Source organism: Artemia franciscana, chromosome 2 (assembly GCF_032884065.1).
Source record: "Artemia franciscana chromosome 2, ASM3288406v1, whole genome shotgun sequence".
NCBI classification, from domain to species: Eukaryota; Metazoa; Arthropoda; class Branchiopoda; order Anostraca; family Artemiidae; genus Artemia; species Artemia franciscana.
Genome location: NC_088864.1, coordinates 1,833,691 through 1,855,135, shown reverse-complemented (window position 1 = coordinate 1,855,135; position 21,445 = coordinate 1,833,691). Strand labels below are relative to the sequence as shown.

The following is a 21,445-nucleotide window of genomic DNA, read 5'->3' as shown; positions in this document are numbered from 1 at the left end:
TATAGCTATAAAAGTATTCAACCATGCTGAACAAAATTGCTATCTAAAAATTTTGATCAGGTGACTTTGGGAAAGTGTGTGTGGGAGGGGGCCTAGTTAACCTCCAATTTTTTGGTCACTTGAAAAGGGCACTAGAACATTTAATTTTCTTTCGAATTGTTCCTCCCGTAACATTCTTGGACCACTGGGTCGATATTCACTCCTGGAAAAAAATAACACACATTCGTGATCTTTCTTCAAGCAAAAAACACAAAAATCCACATTTTTGCAGATAGGAGCTTGAAACCTCTACTCTAGGGTTCTCTGATACACTAAATCTGGTGGTGTAATATTCGTTAAGGTTCTATGATTTTATGGGGAATTTCTCCTTTTTTCGAAAATAAGGCACATTTTCTCAGGCTCGTAACTTTTGATGAGTAATAATAAACTTAATGAAACTTATATGTTTAAAATCAAGATAAAGTTCCAACTCTTTTGATGTATCTACTAATATCAAAACTCCGTTTTGTAGAGTTTCGGTTGCTATTGAGCCGGGTCGCTCCTTACAGTTCGTTACCACGAACTATTTGATATGAGGGGGTTCGTCCCCTCTTCAATACAGCCCTTCCCTCGGGACTTGTAGCCCTTCCCCCAGGGACTGTGGGGGGTAAGTCGTCCTCAAAGACATAGTCATTAGAGGTTTTGACTATGCAGAACGAAATGGCTATCTCAAAATTTTGATCATGTGACTTTGGGAAAAATGAGCGTGGGAGGGGGCCTAGTTGTGAATAAATTTTATTGGTCACTTAAAAAGGGCACTTGAACTTTTAATTTTTGTTCGAATGAGCCCGCTCGCAACATTCTAGGACCACTGGGTCGATACGATCACCCCGAGAGAAAAAACAACGAAAAAACAAATAAACACGTATCCGTGGTCTTTCTTCTGGCAAAAAATACAAAATTCTACATTTTTAAAGATAGGAGCTTGAAACCTCTACATAGGCTGAGAGGTTGAACCCTCACCGTATCAGAGGGTTCTCTGATACGCTGAACCTGATGGTGTTCTATGACTTTTAGGGGGTGTTTCACCATTTTTCGAAAATAAGGTGATTTTTTTTTTCAGGTCGTAACTTTTGATGAGCAGGACTGAACTTGATGAAACTTATATATTAGATATTTTCGTGGCGGGATTTTCCTCTCTAACAAGCCCGTTAGCATGGGGCTGAGGGAGAGGGGGCCCCATCATAACCTTTCCTTAATACATAGGGTAACTTCTGATTGTTGTAGATTATAATCCTGTCATTTATAGCCGCAAAAGCAAAAAAATTTTAATTACTTTCTTTAATTAAACTCATTTTTCTTAAAGCATCGAGCCTTTTTGGACCAAGATTTGTTGCTATGTTTTGATCGAACAAAAACAATATTTTGGAGAAGGCCCATAAAAAACGAACTCCAAACAAAGTGTAGGCTCAGATTCAAGATTTCGTACGCCTATAGATCAGGCAATTAGGACCATGTCTTAGCTCTAAGTGGAAATCCCAATTTCCAACACGTTTCGAAGGTCGTTGTTTCCAAAGCAATTTTTTCTAACAAAGGATCGGAAGATTTCTAGTTTTTGACCAATCAGAGAGGGAGGAAAGAGGCACAAGGGTCACTTTCGGTGTTATATAAATTATGATGTTGGGGGTTTCTTACAGCTAGTACGCTATCGTTGGTGGACAGGAAATATGGGGCCATAACTTTGTGTCCTTATTGCAGTGGCCTTGGCCGGTAGGTCAAATTTTTTCTTTGTTTTCAGAACTTTTGCCATGGATATAATGTCATGACATCCTGAGACAGGACATGCTACAACGAAAAGAGATACTTTTAGATAACTAATTTTATGTTTATTTTATGGTTTTGTTTGCATTCTTGACAATCCATCCCAAGCCCACCCATAGCCTTAGGCTAAGTAGAAAAAAATAGCATGATAGTTGATGAAAATTGATTCAAAAACAGATAAAATGGGGAAAAAGAAGAAAATATGGTTCATTGGTACTTGCTGCATATCATGAAGTAAGAATTCCATCATTTTTATCTTTTCTTTTTGCTTAGTTTCTTGTTATAGCCTAGGGATTTATAAGATCATTAGAGGAAGGGGGGTCTGGGGATGAATTGTCGAAAACGCTTGCATTTTGCAGAACTAAAGGCAGAGAAAAAGCAACTAGTAACTGAAAATTAAGGTAACATGTCATTTTGTCAAAATTTCAATAGGTATAGGACCTGCCATGTAGACAAATTTCAGGGTCCTCTAGAGGGAGAAGGAGAAGAGGTGGGTACTTTAGAATATCTTCCCAGGACATGCTTTAGCCTGTAGACCCATCCCTGAAAGTTTCACTTTCCTACCCTAAACCCTTTCCGAGATAGCAAGAAGTCAATTAACTAGAATTTTACCATTAATTTTAAAAAAGTACCATTAGATTCCTTGGTTTATATTCTTTGTAAATATCGCCGTCACTTTTCTTACAATGCACCCGAGCCTCCATCCTGATGGTCTCAAATAAAGCTCTAATAATATGTTTATCTGTTAATCAAATCTCGCGATACGAGATAGGTTCTTTCTTAAAACGGATTTTTTGTAGTCTCGTTTCAATGAAATCTAGTTTCGCTTGTGATGTATTGGATAAGAATATTGAAATGATATTCAAAAAGTGGATAACAATGGAAAGAACTATGATAATCTGATTAATGTTGACATGCTCGATATTAGCCGTGTTTCTTAGAAAAATTAATCTGCCAAGATCTTGACAGAAAACGATCTCCGAAAAGAAATAATTTTAAGGAAAATTGGAAGATTCAGATCTTACGTCTTATTTTTTTCTTTTTTTTTCTGCGAATATGATTTTCGTTCAACTCTAATCAGTGATTTGAGGATCTTTATGAGATTGTCATCTAAGTCCTCTCTTCAGTCTTCTATTTGGCAGTAAGTTGTAAGATCTTAACACTTTGATGAGTCAAAAATGGGCTTGTAAGAATTTCACTGGGTAATTTTGCAGTTTACAACATAATTTAGCTAGAATGTAAGTGAATACATCGCTTGATACATTTTCTTATGCTCTCCCACATTTCAATAATAGTTTATGGGACAAATTCAATTTTCAGCCCTTAGTGGAGTCCCAAAAGGTAACAGTCCATAGTTGCCAAAAGTTTAAAAACATTAAAAAAAAGTTTTCCAGTGAAGAAAAATCGCCATTTATAGTTGATTAAGAAATTATAATTATTATTTTCCTTAGTCTTGAGACTAAAATAGTATTAAGAAAACAAATTTGCAGAATTTTTAAAGAAAGGCAGAAACCTCTCAAAAATAACGTCACAGGTAAACTGACGCCATTTTTGAGGTATTTATAGCTCTTTGAAAGTTTCTGTAAATTTGTTTTCAAAATAAAATTCTACTGTTAAGACCAAGAGAAATAGTACTTACCATTCCTGGATAAGCTACAAATGGCATATATTTTTTCTCACTAGCCAGTTTTTTTTAGAAACATCCTTCTAAACTTTTGTGGACTATGGACTATTTTAAGCCTTTTAAGGGATCAAAATTGAATTTCCCCCAAAAGCGATTTTTGAACTATGAAAAAACATAAAAAAAAGGCATCAAGTGATGTATTCAGTTTTTGCCCTCGCTAAATTATGTTGTAAACTGCAAATTTACCTTTCATTGTTTTAGTATTTTCTTTCAGTTTATAGGGGTACATCTGGAATAATCAGGAGGGGGGTGCATCATCAGAAAGGCAACCATAATTTTCAGAAATAGAATAAAATAAGCAAATTAGTGGTAGGCTACTATTATATTTATTTAGCTATTACTTCGTTCATGTTTAATGAAGGAAGCTACTATGCTTCCTAATGGTAGGCTACTATGTTTCCTTCAGAAGTGGCCGATCACTAAATTGGGCTGTTTTATATTGCTAATAGTCCCACTAACGTATTAAATTTGTTTAACCTCAGAATTCACTGTCATACAGATAAATTAGTTAAAGCAAGAAGTTGAAACCCTAGCTTCTAATTGAGGCCGAATATTCACTTATGAATGAATCATTGGCACAATAGTACTGAAACACGCTTACTTGAGATTAAATAAAAAAACACATTTTTTTAACTGAAAGTAAGGAGCGACATTAAAACTTAAAACGAACAGAAATTATTCCTTATATGCAAGGGCCCGTTCCATTCTCAACACCCCACTCTTTATGCTAAAGTTTGACTCTCTTACAACTTTACTTTTTAAAACAATAAAAAGCAATAAAAAACTAAGCTTTAATTCAAAAACGAGAAGTATTGCTAGCCGCCAAAGTTCGCTTTATCTATCTTAAATATTTTAAGAAAATTAGCCTTCAAGCACTTTTTGAATGTACACCATTTCACCAATTCCAGGTGGATACCTGGTAAATACAGTGAAGCCATCACAGCGAAAATACGCCAGAATTACCATTTTATGAGCGAAAATGCTCCTTAAGTGCAATTGTTCGAAGAACTTCACTTTTAAAAATGCCTTGTTTTTAAGAATCCGATGGGCAACCACTTTAAAGAAGCACCACAATGGCACAGATGCACCACACCTGGCAACATTGCCATAATAATAATGTATACTAAACTTATGCTTCTCCATGAGAAATATATGATCAATTTTTTTAATTTATTTTCATTTTATTAATCAATAATTTATTTATTAATTACTTTCATTTAAGAACTGCGTCTTCTACGTTATTTTATTAAAAATAAAGTTTCTAAAATCAAAAAATGATTATAACCATCAGATTGTTTTTGGAATTTTGCCCCCCCCCACAAAAAAAATTCTGCGCCCGGGGCAAGCGCCCCTCTGTCCCTCCCTTAAAACCTCTGATTTTTTATTTATTGTTAGTAAAAGGGGATCGAGATTTACTCGGTGAAAAGAATGACAGTTTTTTAACCTCTTTTACAAAACAACTTTAATATCATTTTCTTCACTTACTATAGAAAGTAAAACCATTAGAGTGTTGGGACGAGTTGATATTTGTGACGTTATTCATATGCAATTTTTTTCCAAAGTTAAGGCACTTACGAATGTTCTCGAAGTCCTGGCCCATCTAGATCTTTTTCTCACACCGAAAAGGATAGTATGCCAGTTTTCGAAAAAAAATTACATATAAATTACTCAATATTACTCTTGAAAGTAGTGTGCATGCATTGATACAGGCACGTATACAGATTTTTTTTCGGGGACGGGTTAATAATAATAATAAAATGTTTTATAATTTAAATAAAAAGTGCTCAGGAGAGAATATAGGATTTTGGAGAGAAGGGCCCCTTCCTCTGCGTATGTCTCGACATTTGAGGTGTTCCCGTCAAGAAATGCTTCCTTATATCCCCACTAAGCAAAAAAGAATAAAAATGTTAGGATCTGGAGAAAAGCACACGATAGAATGTAAAAAAAATAAAATATAGTTGGACCTGAAATGTTTATTTTAAGGATCAGACCCCAACTCGCTCTAATCCTAAAGTTTTGACTGTGTTGCATATGCATCTTTGTCCGACAGGTCATACACACCTCTTCCCATGATCTCTAAATTAAAAATATACAAGCAGGGAAGATTTAGAGGTAGGAAGATGGAAAACACCTCATGATCATGAGTTTGGACAGTAGAATTGCGCTCGAAATTCATTGAGCTGGGGCAACTGGATAGCAACGTCTCTATAGGCTAGTCGCTCTTACTATTCCAAAAATATCTTCAATCTTTTATTATTTTTTTTTGTGCTCCAGTTCTAATGCAGATTCGTAAAATTTTTGAAACATGTATGTTATGCGCGAAGAGTCGTAAAAGTCACTAAATAATACTGTTGAAGACAGTTATTGGCACCCATTCATAAATCGTTTTATACCCTTTCAGGTCCTGTGATGGAAAAAGATTCTAATTGCATGTCGCCATTTTTAAAACTAGAAATAAATGAGGAACCAGAAGAAAAGAAATCATCAATACTCACTCACGTGATTGGGGATTTCCTGATTCATGAGTGTGAGTATCCCGTTTTTGAAGCATATGAGTAGACTTTCAATGCTTCTAATTTATTACTAATTTCTTAAAAGATCTTAAATGTTACTAGTTTGAGAGACTGAGTATACTTTCACTGCATCTTATTTGTTACTGGTTCCTCAAAATCTTTAAAGTGTCCCTAGTTTGAGAGAGTGAGTGGAGTCCCAATACTTCTAATTTGTAACTAATTATTTATCTTTGTACTGTACTCAAAAATATGTGGTGGAAACTGAATCAGGCGTCACTATTGCCACTTTTCTTGACACTGCAAATATGGTTTGCTCCCGAAGCCAAAAGGCGACTAATTTGGATCGGTCCTTAGTTACCCAGTCTCTTTTGAAGATATAAAAAAAAAAAAATCATCTTTCGCTTGAACAAAATACAAATCGAGTATTCTCACTGAGAAATTTGAAATCGATACTTTCTGGCATAGAAACGACAAGGGTAAATACGGTTATATATCGGATAACTAATTCCTTGACAGCGTTGAAACATTTCCCTGAATGCATGCGTGGATTTTCTTTGGGGAGAGGAGGGGTAAATTTCAGAAGACTGACAATTAGGGGAGTTACATGAAAATATAGGGAATTATGAAGAAACCGTATGACTCAGCTTCATGTGGGTTTGTCTAGAATACATTAAAGGGCTTTAAATGAGTGAGAGCAGGGATGCCACTTCTTCCAATTTTTAGATGTTTTTTTTTGCATTTAAATCGGAAAAAAAAAATCGTACAAAATTGCTCCCTTTCCACCTAAGTTTTAAAAGATCTGCTTTGTATCTTAGTTTTCTTTTTCAAATGCAAAAAAAATCCCCCCCTCCATGTATTTTCGTTAATAGGCACCCATAAATCGACTACTTTACTAGATGCTGTTCTTGAAAAAGCCTCTTCCTTTTTTATCCAAAATTACTTTTGAGAAAAGATTTGGCCTATTTCATTGCTAACATTAAACCTACAAGATAAAACAAGAAAATTAACAACAAAAACCATTTCTTTCGCGTTTCTATGTCACGCTTTTACTAAAAAAAAGAAATTAGTCAGTCTGTTGTGAATGCATTGTTTAGTAATTTTGCATTGCTTAGGTACTGGACATATAATAATTCATCGTTGTGGGTGAAATTTGCTTTCAAAATTGCATGGGTCAAAAAAAAAATTCGCAGGAAACCAAGTTTTAAAATTCATGAATTATCCTAGAGAATCTGTCATTTACCCTCCCACTACATTTACTGAAACTAGAAATCGATATTTATCGTTAGGTATAGTGTTATATTTGGAATCAGCCTAAAGATTTTATAGGTGAATTATATTTTAATGTATGTACTGGTTTATATACAGGGATTACTCTTAAATTACCATTAACTTTCATGAACAGTGTGAATTCTTAGTGAGAATTATTTTATTTCGCTATTTTTGTTTAATTATTTACAATATATTGTTGCTCCTTCATACTTTTGAATATTAAGATTATGTCAATAACATAAATAGTCATTTTCAGCTTCTGAACCATTCCCAGTTGTACCACTATTTCCACCATCGCCAGGAAAGAAAAGCTCGGGCGGAAGAGGGCCCACCAAGTAAGTTTTACACTTTACTATTTTTTTTTCTTTGTAGCAGTTCGATTTTCAATGAGAATGAGCTCCATATGCAATTGTGTGATCAAACAGTTCGTGGTAACGAACTTCAGCAAGGGGCGATCCGGCTCAATAGTAAACGTAACTTTAAAAAGCGGGATTTTGATACTAATAGATGCATCAAAAGAATCGGATTTTTATGCTGATTTAAATAAAGTCTCATCAAATTTAGTCTTGCTTATCAAAAGTTACGAGCCTGAGAAAATTTGCCTCATTTTGGAAAATAGGGGGAAACACCCCCTAAAAACCCGCTCTTTGCACTAAAGTTTGACTTGTTCTCTCAAATCTACTTTTTAAAACAGTGAAAAACTTTAGCGTAAAGAGCGGGACGTTGAGGAGGGAATAGCGCCTTTCATATACGGAGTAAATTCTGTCCGTTTTAAGTTTTAATGTCGTTCTTTACTTTCAGCTAAAAAAAACTTGTTTTTCTATTTTACTTCTGTTCGGCAGGAGCAGACTACAAAATTAAAAAGGGACTTGGGTGAAAATCAGCAAAGAAAAAAGCCATAAATTATATATCTCCGTTTCATTTTCTTACCTTTCTAAAAAGTCACCTTGTAAATGAGGGGCACTTTCTTTGTGTCTTTCCATTGAATCTTAGCATTTCTTTGAGCCATTCTGAGACTAATTGAAGAGAGACAAATTAAAGCCATTTGTAAAAGGATAATATTAAAAGATAAGATAAAAAGATATATAAAGGAAAAGATAAAAAGAAAGCTTATTAATGCTTTTGATTTTAAATCGCTATTCGTGTATTAAAAAAAACTAACAAAATTTTCTGGTGTTTTCTTCTTGTAGTCCTCGTACTTCACACCTTGTATTTGTAAAAATTTTATTTTTCAAGGGAAGAAAAAAATTAAGCTCTTCTTTATTGGTGGGGAATATAAATGACGTCTCGAAAAAAAAAATCGTAAATATGACAGTTGAAAGCCTAATAGAAAAATAATGTGTGAGGATATGTAAAAACGTTTCTTATATTTAAACATACGTACTGGTTGCCCCAACTAAATCTCAGAGATTCTTTGGATTTCACCGCATAAAAACCTGCATGTGAAAAAAAATCTTAAATTTCGCTCTGGGTGGCAACCCTGGTCATAATGCCTCATGTGGCGCTTGCACACGTAGACCGTGCTATCGGTTCGAGTTTGTAATTTAAATACCAAGGACAATGAAAATTAAATGCGATTGGTTGAAATGGTTTAGCGAAAGCTTAGTGAACCACTTTATATATCTTAAAAATTAGGAAAAAACTGGTTACTCAATTTTAATGGAAAAGACCTTCATATACATGTTTGCAGTTTTTGGTAGCACCGCGATCAAATTGACGTTTGGTAAAAACGTCGTAAAAAGCTAGCAAAAAATATGCTAAATACATTTGGCCCCAAAACGCAGTTTTGTTCATTTACTCTCTCAGTTCTTTTTGACAACACTAACACAATGTGATACTACCCAGAAAACCTCATTATTTTGAAAGAATGAAAAGAAAAACCTTGGAAAATCACTAGTTTGAACAGAAATAAGATGGTTCCGGGGAATACAAAAGTTCTTATTTGGGTGCTCTTGGTTCTTTAAGGCTATCTCTGAATAGATTTTAGTTGTTTTCTAAAAAAAAATTGTTAAATTACGATGTTGAATTTTTGTTGCCTTTTATAGAGTTACTCCTTATTTTTGCATATATCCTTTTTATCCCGTCTTTTCATTTATCTTTTCGCAACTCTTTGATTAGTACCCATGGTTTTTACAGTCTTGATCGATTTTGAACAGTGTCAATTTTTTTCTTAAAATGTTTGCCTAGATTACCTATTGAAAATCTGTTTGGGCCTTTTCTAAGGAGCTCATGGCTTTTCTATTCGGGAATATTACTCACAAAATATTTTACGAGTATAAAATTTTATTTACTTGGCGTACTCGCGCAGGAGGAGAGGTTGCGATTGATCTGAAGAGGTTCTAAGAAAAGTTTATCAGCAATTGCCTAAAAACAATGTTCTGCATCTTGACCCTCTCCTCTTCAAAAAGTTCTGATCCCCTCCCCTTTTGAAGGGTTGGATCGGTTTACACCTACGTGTGTAAGCTTAATAGAAGTCCCTCCTCTTTTGGAACTAAGTTTGGCCAACATTAGAACTGTCATTTGAGGTCGAATGCATATCCTACCATGTTTCAAAGAAAACCCAAGAAATTTTTATTGAATGAAGGTTTTAGCAACCATAAAAAGGAACTATTATGATCCAGGCTGTCTTTCTTGAGTCCTTTTCAGGGACAGAAATTTATGATGACGTAGAATGGGGTGGGATAACATGTTTTTCTAAATTTAGGAGAAGGATAGTTTTTTTTAACAGATAAAAAATGTGTTTTCTTCAGAATCTAGGATGGGGCAAATAAAAAACACACTAGTAGATAAATCCATGAGGGTAGTTGCTCCTCTCTCCTACTTGACCATCTCCTTTTAGGCTTTGTTATAAGGTCTTATAATGAATTAATGCATGTCTGATTTTGGCTCTACGTACATAAATTACTAAAATGAAATTTGCATATTAATTCTTTTTTTGGCTCAATAGCCTTCTCTTAGTTTTGATCAGACGATTTTGAGAAATAAGGGGTGGGGAAGGAGGTCTAGTTGCTCTCCAATTTTTCGGTTACTCAAAAAGGCAACTAGATCTTTTAATTTTTAACGAACGTTTTTATTAATAAAAAAAACGTAACTTAAGAATTAACTTACGTAACAAACGTACATAACTTACGTTACGTTTTATCCCAATTCTTTAAGAATGACCCCTGAATCAGAAAGGCCGTAGAATAAATAGTTGAAATTCTTTAAAAAATTTTTAGCATCAAGAGCGAAGTATTTATCTCCTAAATACCTCGCTCTTTATGCTAAAGTATTTTTAGGACCCTTCATATGCGTAATAATCTCTGTTCGTTTTAAGTTTTAATGCTTCTCCTTACTTTCAATTGAAAAAACTTTTTCATGTTTATATTTTCATTGTTTTTTTTATAGTAATGCTAGAAAGTCCTTCGCCTCCTCCCCTGAACCCCTCACCCAAACCAAAAAAATCCCCCTGATACGTCGGTACACTTCCCAGTAACCATTACTGTATGTAAACATTGGTCAAAGTTTGTAACTTGCAGCCCCTCCCCCAGGGACTGTGGGGTGTAAGTCATCCCCAAAGACATAATTATAATGGTTTTCGACTATGCAGAACAAAATAGCTATCGCAAAATTTTGATCCGTTGACTTTGGGAAAAAAATGAGCGTGGGAGGGGGCCTAGGTGCCCTCCAATTTTTTTGGTCACTTAAAAAGGGCACTAGAACTTTTCATTTCCGTTAGAATGAGCCCTCTTGCAACACTCTAGGACCACTTGGTCGATACGATGACCCCTGGGAAAAAAAAAAAAAACAAATAAACACGCACCCGTGATTTGTCTTCTGGCAAAAAATACGAAATTCCACATTTTTGTAGATTGGACCTTGGAATTTTTTCTATAGGGTTATCTGATACGCTGAATGCGATGGTGTAATTTTCGTTAAGATCCTATGACTTTTAGGGGGTGTTACCCCCTATTTTCCAAAATAAGGCAAATTTTCTCAGGCTCGTAACTTTTGATAACAAAGACGAAATTTGATGAAATTTATATATTTAAAATCAGCATAAAAATTCAATTCTTTTGATATATCCTTTAGTATCGAAATTCCGTTTTTTAGAGTTTCGTTTACTATTGAGCCGGGTCGCTCCTTACTACAGTTCGTTACCACGAACTGTTTGATTATATTATCGTCATGTTTTGTTTAACCGACAAGTACCTAATTAATTTAATTAATAATTATTGTATATACCAAAACCTATGTACAAAAGAAATCACCCTTTGCCCATGCTTGATATACAAATTTTCTCATTTAACATGTCATATTTCTAATTAATTTAGCCCGTTCTTTGCCAGTTATTAATATGCTGTGTATGATTCTTTGTATGATGACCTCTTAGACTAAATAATCATCTACATATCTTGGCTGACGTTCTTCAACCGTTTTATCCCTTCAGAAACCTTAACTAAATCACAAGAAATCCTTATAAACTACAGATCATATATGAAAATTGGTAGGCGTGTCAGGGAGCTGCACAAATTGACTTGATAAAGTCGTTTTCCCCGATTCGACCATCTGGGGGCTGAAGGGAGATGAACAATTAGAAAAATTGAGGTATTTTTAACTTACAAGTGGGTGATCGGATCATAATGAATTTTGATATTTAGAAGGACCTCGTGACTCAGAGCTCTTATGATTTACCAAGTGACGATTAGCGATCGCAATTTCTATCGGTCCCGGTTTTGCTAGTTCGGGGACTTACAGATAAGCTAGGACGATGCAAGTTGGCAGGCGTATCAGGGACCAGACCAGATTAAATTAAAAATAGTTGCTTCCCCGATTCGACCATCTGGAGGGGGGGAGCGAGCGAACGAGATAGTTGAGAAGAATTTTATTTGCCTATGAAACTATGAAGATGTGCTCTTTTGACTACCTGGATGCACATATATTCTTGTGATTCAGTTCGATTTTCTTCTCAACCTTCTCCTTAAGGTTTAAACATAAAACTCCTAGCTGCTCAGTTATTGGATACTAGCCATTTTGACAACCATGATACACTTGGTGTCTTTTTATTTAATTCAATATTCCCTGAAATTTCAACACAACACCCTTAGGCTCATCTCCCACGGGGAAACATTTCAAGACAATGGTTGGAAACTAGTCTTATCTGCAACTGGTGTACAACCCGTTTACAACCAAAATGAAACATGTTTCCGCCCACGGACGACGCGAGTGGTTGTGGATCAGTTCTGTTTATCTAATTGAGCAGTGCAGTGTGGTGAACTATGTTGAGTTCCGACGAGGAAGACTTTAATTGATTACTCTTTAATTGATTACTATGAATACTGCAGGTTTCGTAGGGTTCTGAGTGTCCATCCCTACTGGGAAAAGAATGCAAAGTTTCGTCTGTTCTTAGCAGCAAAATAATTGTCTCAGACAGATAGAAAATTTATCATCTTTTACAGAATTTTTCAGAAAGTTTATAATTGTGCAGCTCTTCATGCTTCTCCATTTCTACAAATTTCATGTTTAATTCCTTGTCTGACTTGTTAAGAGCCAAAATAATTGGACAATTTCAACGCGGTAGCTCCCGAAAATGTCTGGGACAGCACTGCAACGCAACTGTGACCATGACTGGGGTCTCATTCGGAACCGGTTTTAGACTGATTGGAAACCAGTAACATCTGGATTGCCTCGTGGGTTGGACCCCTCTTCCTCAAGGCCATGGTCACACAACAGTTGCATGCGCAATATATATATATATATATATATGTATATATATAAACATATATATATATATATATACGTATATATATGTACATATATATACATATATAGTTCTTCATCTCTTTTTCGATGGTTTTATCTTCGTGGAGCTCTTAGAAAATGTAATTTTTTTAAATCACATCGTATCTAACCATGAAAGTTTTTGCCCAGAAAATTTCTTTTCCGTCAAAAACTAATCCATGCTACCCCTACCCCTCCTTAGGTAGTGCTCATTTTCACATTTAGCATTTCTCTTGTATTGACTAATTCAATTTTAAGGAACACATTTGTCTCTGTGATTTTCCTATATCACAAAATGTTCCAGGAAAGTCTAAAAGGATTTGTTAATAACAAGCATAATTACATAAAAAGAAAAAAGGTCTTGACCAGACATGGCAACCATCTTGAGGTTAGTGCTCTTGTAATGTATTTAGCCAGTCTTCAAAATTTATCCTTTTATAAATTTTTTAGTTCGGAAAAACATATTGTCTATTGTTTGCAAATGATTGACTTTCCTTTTCTTTTCTAGATAATGAAGTAGCTGGGCAGTAAATTTCGGAACTCTGCATAAGCCTGTTCTCTGTTGCATTTGTCCTTTTGTGTATAGACGCTTATTTTACATAAAAAGACAGTGCAGCAGAACTGGTTTCTTATAATTTTAAAGTTTAAATAAAAAAAAACAAGGGTTCTAAACCTCAAGTTAAATAGAATCTCAGTAAAATTCGCGTATATTTTTTTGCTCCCCTTTTTATATTTTACTAAAAAAATAGAACCCGTAAAAAAAATTCATTAATTTTCTTTTTTGCTTATCCTTCACCTAAGGAATTTACTGCTCATTGAAGCTGTGCAATTATGTGGCCTCTGCTCCTGCCAAAGAACCTCTTCCAGACTCAACATACAAGAACATTTTTTTTTATTTTCTATTTTAATATAAATTTAATGAATAAAATATTGTTTCTTTGTATTCTTGCAAACTGCTTGTTGTTCTTAGATTTAGGGATAGTTCATAGGGATGGAGTACAAGATAGAGAAAATTAAAATAAATACATAACTATGTTTATCAAAATAATTAATGAAGAGCATTTATTATACACGAACAACTATTGTATGCTTTCAACTTTAAGCATCCCCTTTTAAGAAGGGGATGCCATGGAGGAAAAGTGATTTTGTGGTTATGTTTCAAAAACAGTTTCGATAGACCTATTTCTGGGCCCGCCATTTTATATTTGCGGATTAATGCTATAACTTAAAAAATGTAGCTAGGACTTTTTTATATATAGTGAACCTGATAAAAGTAGGAAAGGGGATCTTGCTTGTCCAAAAACCCCAATGCTAGGGTTTACTGTATCTATATGCTCACTAATAGTGAAGCAATAATAATTATGAAATGACTAAAATAATTCATTCTGTCAAATATATTGACCATCGGGTAAAGAATAATTTCAACTGAAAATATATTGCGTATTCATTGAAGAGCCAATGCCACTAATTGTTTTGGGGAGTTAAATGAGGGTTGCACTACTCATATTAATGGCCTTTTCCGTCTCTTTTTGTGCTGGATTTCTACTTTCAATATAGGCTGTTTGGTTTAAGATTGTTAACTTAGTGGATTCGACATATGCCCGCTCTGATCTCTAAAATTGTCTTTTCTTTCGCGAAAATGCATCGTTTTCATGCATTTAATTTTTAAATGAAATAACAGTGTATACAGTACTTTTGCGTTGACGATAGCTTCTGGTCTATGGATGAGCATCCTAACCCCAAAAAACCTTTGGGCGTTTTCATGAGTATCTAGGCTAGTATGAAAAGCCTAGAGGACACTTTTAAGAACCGAATAAAATTATTGAAGAAGAATTTTGATTTTTCAAAAGAGCTATGTAGTAAGGTCGTGGGAATACGGCATATATTTTATGACATTTTCCAAAATGTTAAAGATTAGCAAAAAAATATATAAAACGCCTTTTAAAACGTCGATTGTTGAAAAGACGTTATACTTTTGACTGTGGGGGAGACCTGTACTTAACGCTTTCGGTCGGTAAAACTCGTGAAAATTTTGTTATAATAGATTTTGAGTTGATTGTAAATTGAAAGTAACTCTAGAACAAAAGAGGTTATAGCATTAAGCGTTAATTATTTATAGCTTAAGTGCAATAGCATTTTTCATAAGCTTGCTATATGAGTGGGATTGAATATTAAACCTATTCCAATTTTCAGAATAGACGCTAAAACTCTTACTTAAAGATGCAAATCAGTGTTGTCAGCTAAGTCACACCACATCTGAAAACTTATACAATTATTGAAAAAACTTAACTCGAGTATAGAATATGAAAAATAGATTCTTAAGAGTGTCGAAATTTTAGTTATTTTAGAAACACTGCTTAGAGGTCAGAATCGAAATCCTACGGGCAAAACAGTAAAATTCTAGGGTTGAATCATAGGTTTCAATGTCACGTGACCCATACGACATCGTTTATTGCTTGATAGCCAATGATTAACGCAGGGGTGGGGAATAAGTGCATGCATGGTAAGTTCAAACAAACACTACTTAGGAACAGTAGGGAAATTTTTTCCAAGACAGTGGAATTCAATTCAGTGGATATTGATTCAATCCAGTGGATACTATAAGCGCCTGCAAAAAATGCAGAACAAGTTACTATCGCAATGATTATTTATAGGATTAAGTCTTAATGTGAGACAAGTCTATATTCAATCATCTTATTGGTACATGCGCAGTTAGTGAATGCTCTATGTTTACTTAGTAATTCAATAATCAAACTTAAAACCAGTGAAAGTCGTGCAACCAATGCCAAATTTCCACCGTGCAGGCGTAGTATTTCAGCCCCCCCCCCCAATAAAAAAAATATCATTAATCTATACCAACTTGCTTCGTTTTAGCTTATACTAGAATCTAATCAGCAGAAAAATCACATAAATTCTATTACGGATAAACCAAAACATGTTGACCATGCTGAAAAAACACATGCTTACCAGGTGTGGAAAAAAAGTCACTATGCTCTTTGGGAAACAAGTTCTTTCTGCTGTTGTAATTGAAAATACCCTTTATAACATTTTTTTCGCCGATTCTGAGATTTTTGATTCAATCCAAATTTCAATTTTCAACCCATCAACTTACAGTGGTCCCCCAATTACCTAAAAAAAATTCACATAATACCAATTTATTAGCTTTATACATGTTCATAATTTTTCCTTTTTCCATTTCAAACACCATAATTAGTTAAGGCCTTTTCATTGTAGTTGCCCTGAAAAATTATAAAAAGTACACCAGCTTTGCCTGAAAAATTTTATTGAAGACACGGCTGAATGTGAAAATTGCCTTTGCTTTTGAAATTTATTCTGCTTTTCAACTGGCTGCAAACTACCACGTTTTCTTATATTTTTTCATGCTGTCGATAAATGAGTTTCTTAAATTGAAATTGCTGGAACTCAAATAAGGAGAAATAATATGTAAAAATATCGTACAGATAAGTAAGTTTCTGAACCGTCTCTATTTGACAATACGGGAGAATAAAGGACACGGAAAAAAAACGAAACTATCCACAGCAAAAAAGAAAATAATAATTTTGCAAAAAAATCCTATTTGAGCCATGATTTCAATGAGGCTTTTTCAGAAAAAGACTTCGCGCTTCTGTTTTTTTTTTTTTTTTTTTTTTTTTTTTTTTTTTTTTTTTTTTTTTTTTTTTTTTTTTTTTTTTTTTTTTTTTTTAGCAACTAAGCGGATTTGAAAATTATTTCCACTCAACCAATTTTGCCTAAGAAAGCTATAACAAAGAAAGGTCAGTACTTGGAATTCTAATTTTTTTTTCTTTTGTTGTCCTGTTTCCTTGCATTTCTTACTTTGCCAGCTTGGTCTCCAAGCTCATTTAAGAAAACGTTCTAGTATGTTACTTTGAAAATCTAACCCAAAATACTACTCGAACCTTATTAGAAACTATATAGGATTAATCAAAATGTAGCTCATGCTTGGTATACAAAATATTTTGTTGCTAAACTCCAATTCAGCTCAGGTTCGTTTTGATGGAAATTGGCATTAAGGCATTGTCAATAGTCCTTATCGAATTTACTTGTTTATACCAAGCATTTTATTTCTGCCACATAAGTGCAATAACTACCTTTGAATTTGTTAACTTTTAATGAAAGCCACTTTTGTGCCCTATTGTATATTTTTTACTAGCTTATGTAATGGAGCATTTGAAAATTTTCAATGACAATGTGGGACTAAAAGACCTAAAAAGGTTGTGGAATTGGGAAAAAAACAACAATCTGATTTATATTAACAAATGAAAAGGATTAACAAATAAAATAAAAATGACCACCAGGCCTAACATAGGACTCTTACAAGATTTATCAAAAACTTCTTCTTGAAGTTACGAGAAAGGGATTTTTTTATTACCTTAAATGTCTCTTAGCTTACGGATATAAGTTTTAGGCTCTTGTATTTCAATTTTTAGGATAGCAATTTGCATTCTGCCTTCTGAATGTTACTATAGCATTCGGCGTGATTTTCGGCTGCTTATTTGAAAACCTCATACAGTCGATTCCTCATTTTAATCAAAGTTAACCCACCCTCAATCCTTTTGGAGCATTGGTCATGAAAAAATACTACAATAATCCTTAATAATCTTTTTTTTTGTAAGTATAGCAATTATAATTAGTTTTACGAAGAAAACAGAATAGTCTAATATTTATATTCCAGAAATTATATACTCCAGAAGGAATTTATATACTCCAGAATATAATTAGTTTTACGAAGAAAACAGAATAGTCTAATATTTATATTAGTGGTTTTCCAGAAGGAAATATGCTACAACAGAAAGATGGATAGAAGATTGCTTTGAATGATGGAGGGCTTTGGGAATTGCTGTAAACCAAAATAATTATGAAGATAGAAGTATAATTTGCAAACTATTTATATATATGTTTGCTCTAGCACATCTCCCCCTGGATATATGCTGTGCTATTCCAAACCTTTGCTTGTTGTTGCTTGTGGTTTTTTTTTATTACTTTTTTTGTAGGTCAGATCAAAATGCAGAACATGCTAAGGTAAAATTCTAGTTAAGGTAAAATTCAAGTTATTTAACTTATTGCTATCTCAGAAAGGGTTTATGTTAGGAAAATGAAACTTTCAGGGATGGGTCTACAGGCTAAAGTATGTCCTGGGAAGGAATTCTAAAGTACCCACCTCCACTCCTCCCTATAGAGGGCCCTGAAATTTGCCGACATGACAGGTCTATACCTATTGAAATTTTGAGAAAAAATATTTTACCTTAATGTTCAGTTACTAGTAGCTTTTTCTCTGCCTTTAGTTCTGAAAATGCAATTCCTGTTATTTGAGTAGAATTATGAGCCATATCAATGTTTTTTTTTTTTCAAAATTTAGGAAGTGTATTTGCATATCTTTAAAACCTTATAAAATGGAATTGAGCAAAGTTATGAAGCTGAAAACAATTTTGTTGTACTTCAATTAAGAAAAAGATCTATTTTGCAAGGTTTCACTTTTATAACACACATGTTTTTAAAGGTCATCAAAGGTCAGGGCCCTCTAGGGGGAGAAGGAGTGGAGATAGTTGCTTCAAAATACCTTCCCGTGATATACTTTAGTCTAAACTAAAAGCAGAGAAAAAAAGATTGAAGACTGAAAATGTACTTTAGTCTGTAGATTCATCCCTGTAAGTTTCATTTTTCCTAACCTAAACCCTTTCTGAGATAGCAAGAAGTCAATTAACTAGAATTTTACCCATGCTAAGAACAAAACACTACAAAAAAATGATATAGCATATGTCTATTGTCTACCTAGATTAGAATTAGTTCAAAAGTACATTTAACCTTTATTTTCAGTTTTCAATCTCCTTTTCTCTTTTAGTTAAAACTGTGTAATTCCTGTTATTTGAGCAAAATTTCAAGCCACATTGATGGTTCTTTTCCTAAATTTTGGAAAGATGTAGATCCTTGAAACTTCATACAGGCTATAGAGATGAGTTTGTAATATTTCATTAATATAAACAAAACCCACTTTCAGAAATAGATCTATAGCCTTGCACATAAAAGGTCCAAAGAAAGTTATTTGTTAAGCCACATAGCTTTGCTAATCCTGATGTGTAGTTTAGGATGTGCAAAAATTAAAAAGAAATATATTGGCTATTAAATTTGGAAGAACTGTTTAATGTTACAGTAAATTCTACTTAAGCTATTTTTTGATATTTTGGAAAGGTGTCAGGCTAGGAAAATGAAACTTTCAGTAATGAATCCAGGGTCTAAATCATACTTGGGGAAGTTATTGACAAGCTTTTATGTTAAATCTCTTTGAATATATAGTATTAGATTTCTGGAGATCTCTAAATAATATCATAGATCTCTAAAAAAGCAAAAAAATCTCTAAAAAAGCAAAACAATATAGGAGTCTTGGTACAGTAAAAGCAAATTGATTAAAGACAAACCAATTTGGGGAAAAGACAGTTGTTACCATCAGAGTACTTATGGCTCCAAAAGAGAAGTAGTATTTTCGATTTTAATCATTTGAGTCCCCTCTGAAGTTTACTCCCTCCATAAAAACCTTATATGCCATGAGCATAAGTGACAGCCCTTGCTCCAGGCTTTGGGGGGGATATGTTAACCCCAAACTTCTATTTTGATTGCTGGATTATTTCAAACAAAATGACTATCTAGAAATTTTGATTAAATGTGTTTGGGGAAAAGGTAATTTGTGTGAGGGGGGAGTATATTCACTCCATTCATTTTTGACTCTTAAAACAGCTTGATAGATCCACCTCTGACGTTTATACAACCACTCCTTACATACAAACCTTATATTCTCCTGTTGCATAATTTATAATACTTGCCCCTAGGCTCTTAGGGTTGTGTCAACCCAGGAGTTTTTGTTATTTTATCTTTAAACTGCTTTGAACAAAATGCCTATCTCAAAAGTTTGAGATAGGGGAAAAAGGGCCATGCAGGGGGGGGGGGCTGGAATTTCTAATAATTCTTTTATATAATAAGCAAGGCAAATCAAAGCAAAGCACATAATAAATATAGCAAAGTATGGACAGCTCACAAGTAGGTAAGCATAGCAGACACATGGTAGGCAGGTAATACTACATCTCCTTTCTTCATGATTAGGCTTTTGTAATGGCTTTCCATGCAGTCCAGATTGAGTCACTCATAAGTTCATTATTCTAATAGGCTTTAGAGGTCTACCATAACATGTTTGCTGAGGGCTTGTGACAGATGTGTCAGACCACAGTTGCAGACTGGCCTGTGGTGTATTGGGAGTGTTATGTGGGGTCATTTGATGGGGAGCAGCTGTTTCTGAGTGGTGGTGACCTCAACTTAATGGCGTCATGGCTTCAACTGGAGAGCACAGCCTGGTTGCAGAGGTTATTCATGGTGGTGTGGCTTCTGTGTCCAATTTTTCACTGCAATCTCAATAATCAGTTGCTTTTCCCTGACATTTGAGTGGATAAGGGTAGATGATGTTTCTGGTGAAGTTGAGTCCAGGTGAGGCCCTGGTTCCCTTGTTTATGGTTGGGAGATGTGGATGTGGTTTCTTCTCAGTTGAGACCCTATTGCTGTTCTGACCATGTATGATCTTGGGTTCTCATAGTAAGAGACAATTTCTGCCTTGGTCCAGTTTGCCTTAGTTGCAGACTGGCCTGTGGTGTATTGGGAGTATGATATGGTGGTATTTGATTTGGAGCAGCTGCTTTTGAGTGGCGGTGGCCTCAACTTAATGGTGTCATGGCTTCAGCTGGAGAGCACAGCCCAGTTGCAGAGGTGATCCGTGGTGGTGTGGCTTCTGTGTCCAATTTTTCACTGCAATCTCAATAATCAGTTGCTCTTCCCTGACATTTGATTGGATAAGGGTAGATGATGTTTCTGGTGAAGTTGAGTCCAGGTGAGGCCCTGGTTCCCTTATTACGGTTGGGAGATGTGGATGTGGTTTCTTCTCAGTTGGGACCCTGTTGGTATCCAGACAATTTCTGCCTTGGTCCAGTTACTGTTCTTGCATGTAGACTTTATCTCCCATGTGTAGTTTTGGCAAAAATTTCATTCTTTTGTTGTAGTATGATTACTGGTGCAGCTGTTGTTTTGTCCGGCCTTCCATGAATACCTTCTGGGGGATTATTTTTGGCCTAAGATGTTGGTTGGTGCATGATAGGACAAGTTGTGAGGGTGAAGTCAAACCATCAACAGGGGTGTTTCAATATTCTAAAAATCTGATGTATGGGTCTGTTCTGCTTTTAAGCAATTTTGACATGATTCTCTTGCTGGTTTGTATTCTTTTCTCTACTAAGCCTTTTGACCTTGGGTGTATGAGGCTTGACATCTTGTGTTGTATTCCCCAGGATTCAGTGAAGAGTTTCATTTTGTGTGATGATAGCTGAGGGCTGTTGTCAGATATTATCAGTTGTGGTTTGGTGTGGAG

The 21,445-nt window shown here is 34.6% G+C and overlaps 1 protein-coding gene and 1 long non-coding RNA gene across 2 annotated transcripts in view; both read left to right on the top strand.

The window, feature by feature from the left end:
* The window catches only part of LOC136035760 (mitochondrial carrier homolog 2-like), a 449,695-nt gene that overhangs the window by 69,598 nt on the left and 358,652 nt on the right, over positions 1-21,445 (top strand). The window lies entirely within an intron of this gene.
* Positions 1,699-13,969, top strand: LOC136034129 (uncharacterized). Its single transcript, XR_010619118.1, has 4 exons — positions 1,699-1,749; positions 5,886-6,011; positions 7,523-7,601; positions 13,535-13,969. It is a non-coding gene; the product is annotated as an uncharacterized LOC136034129 (long non-coding RNA).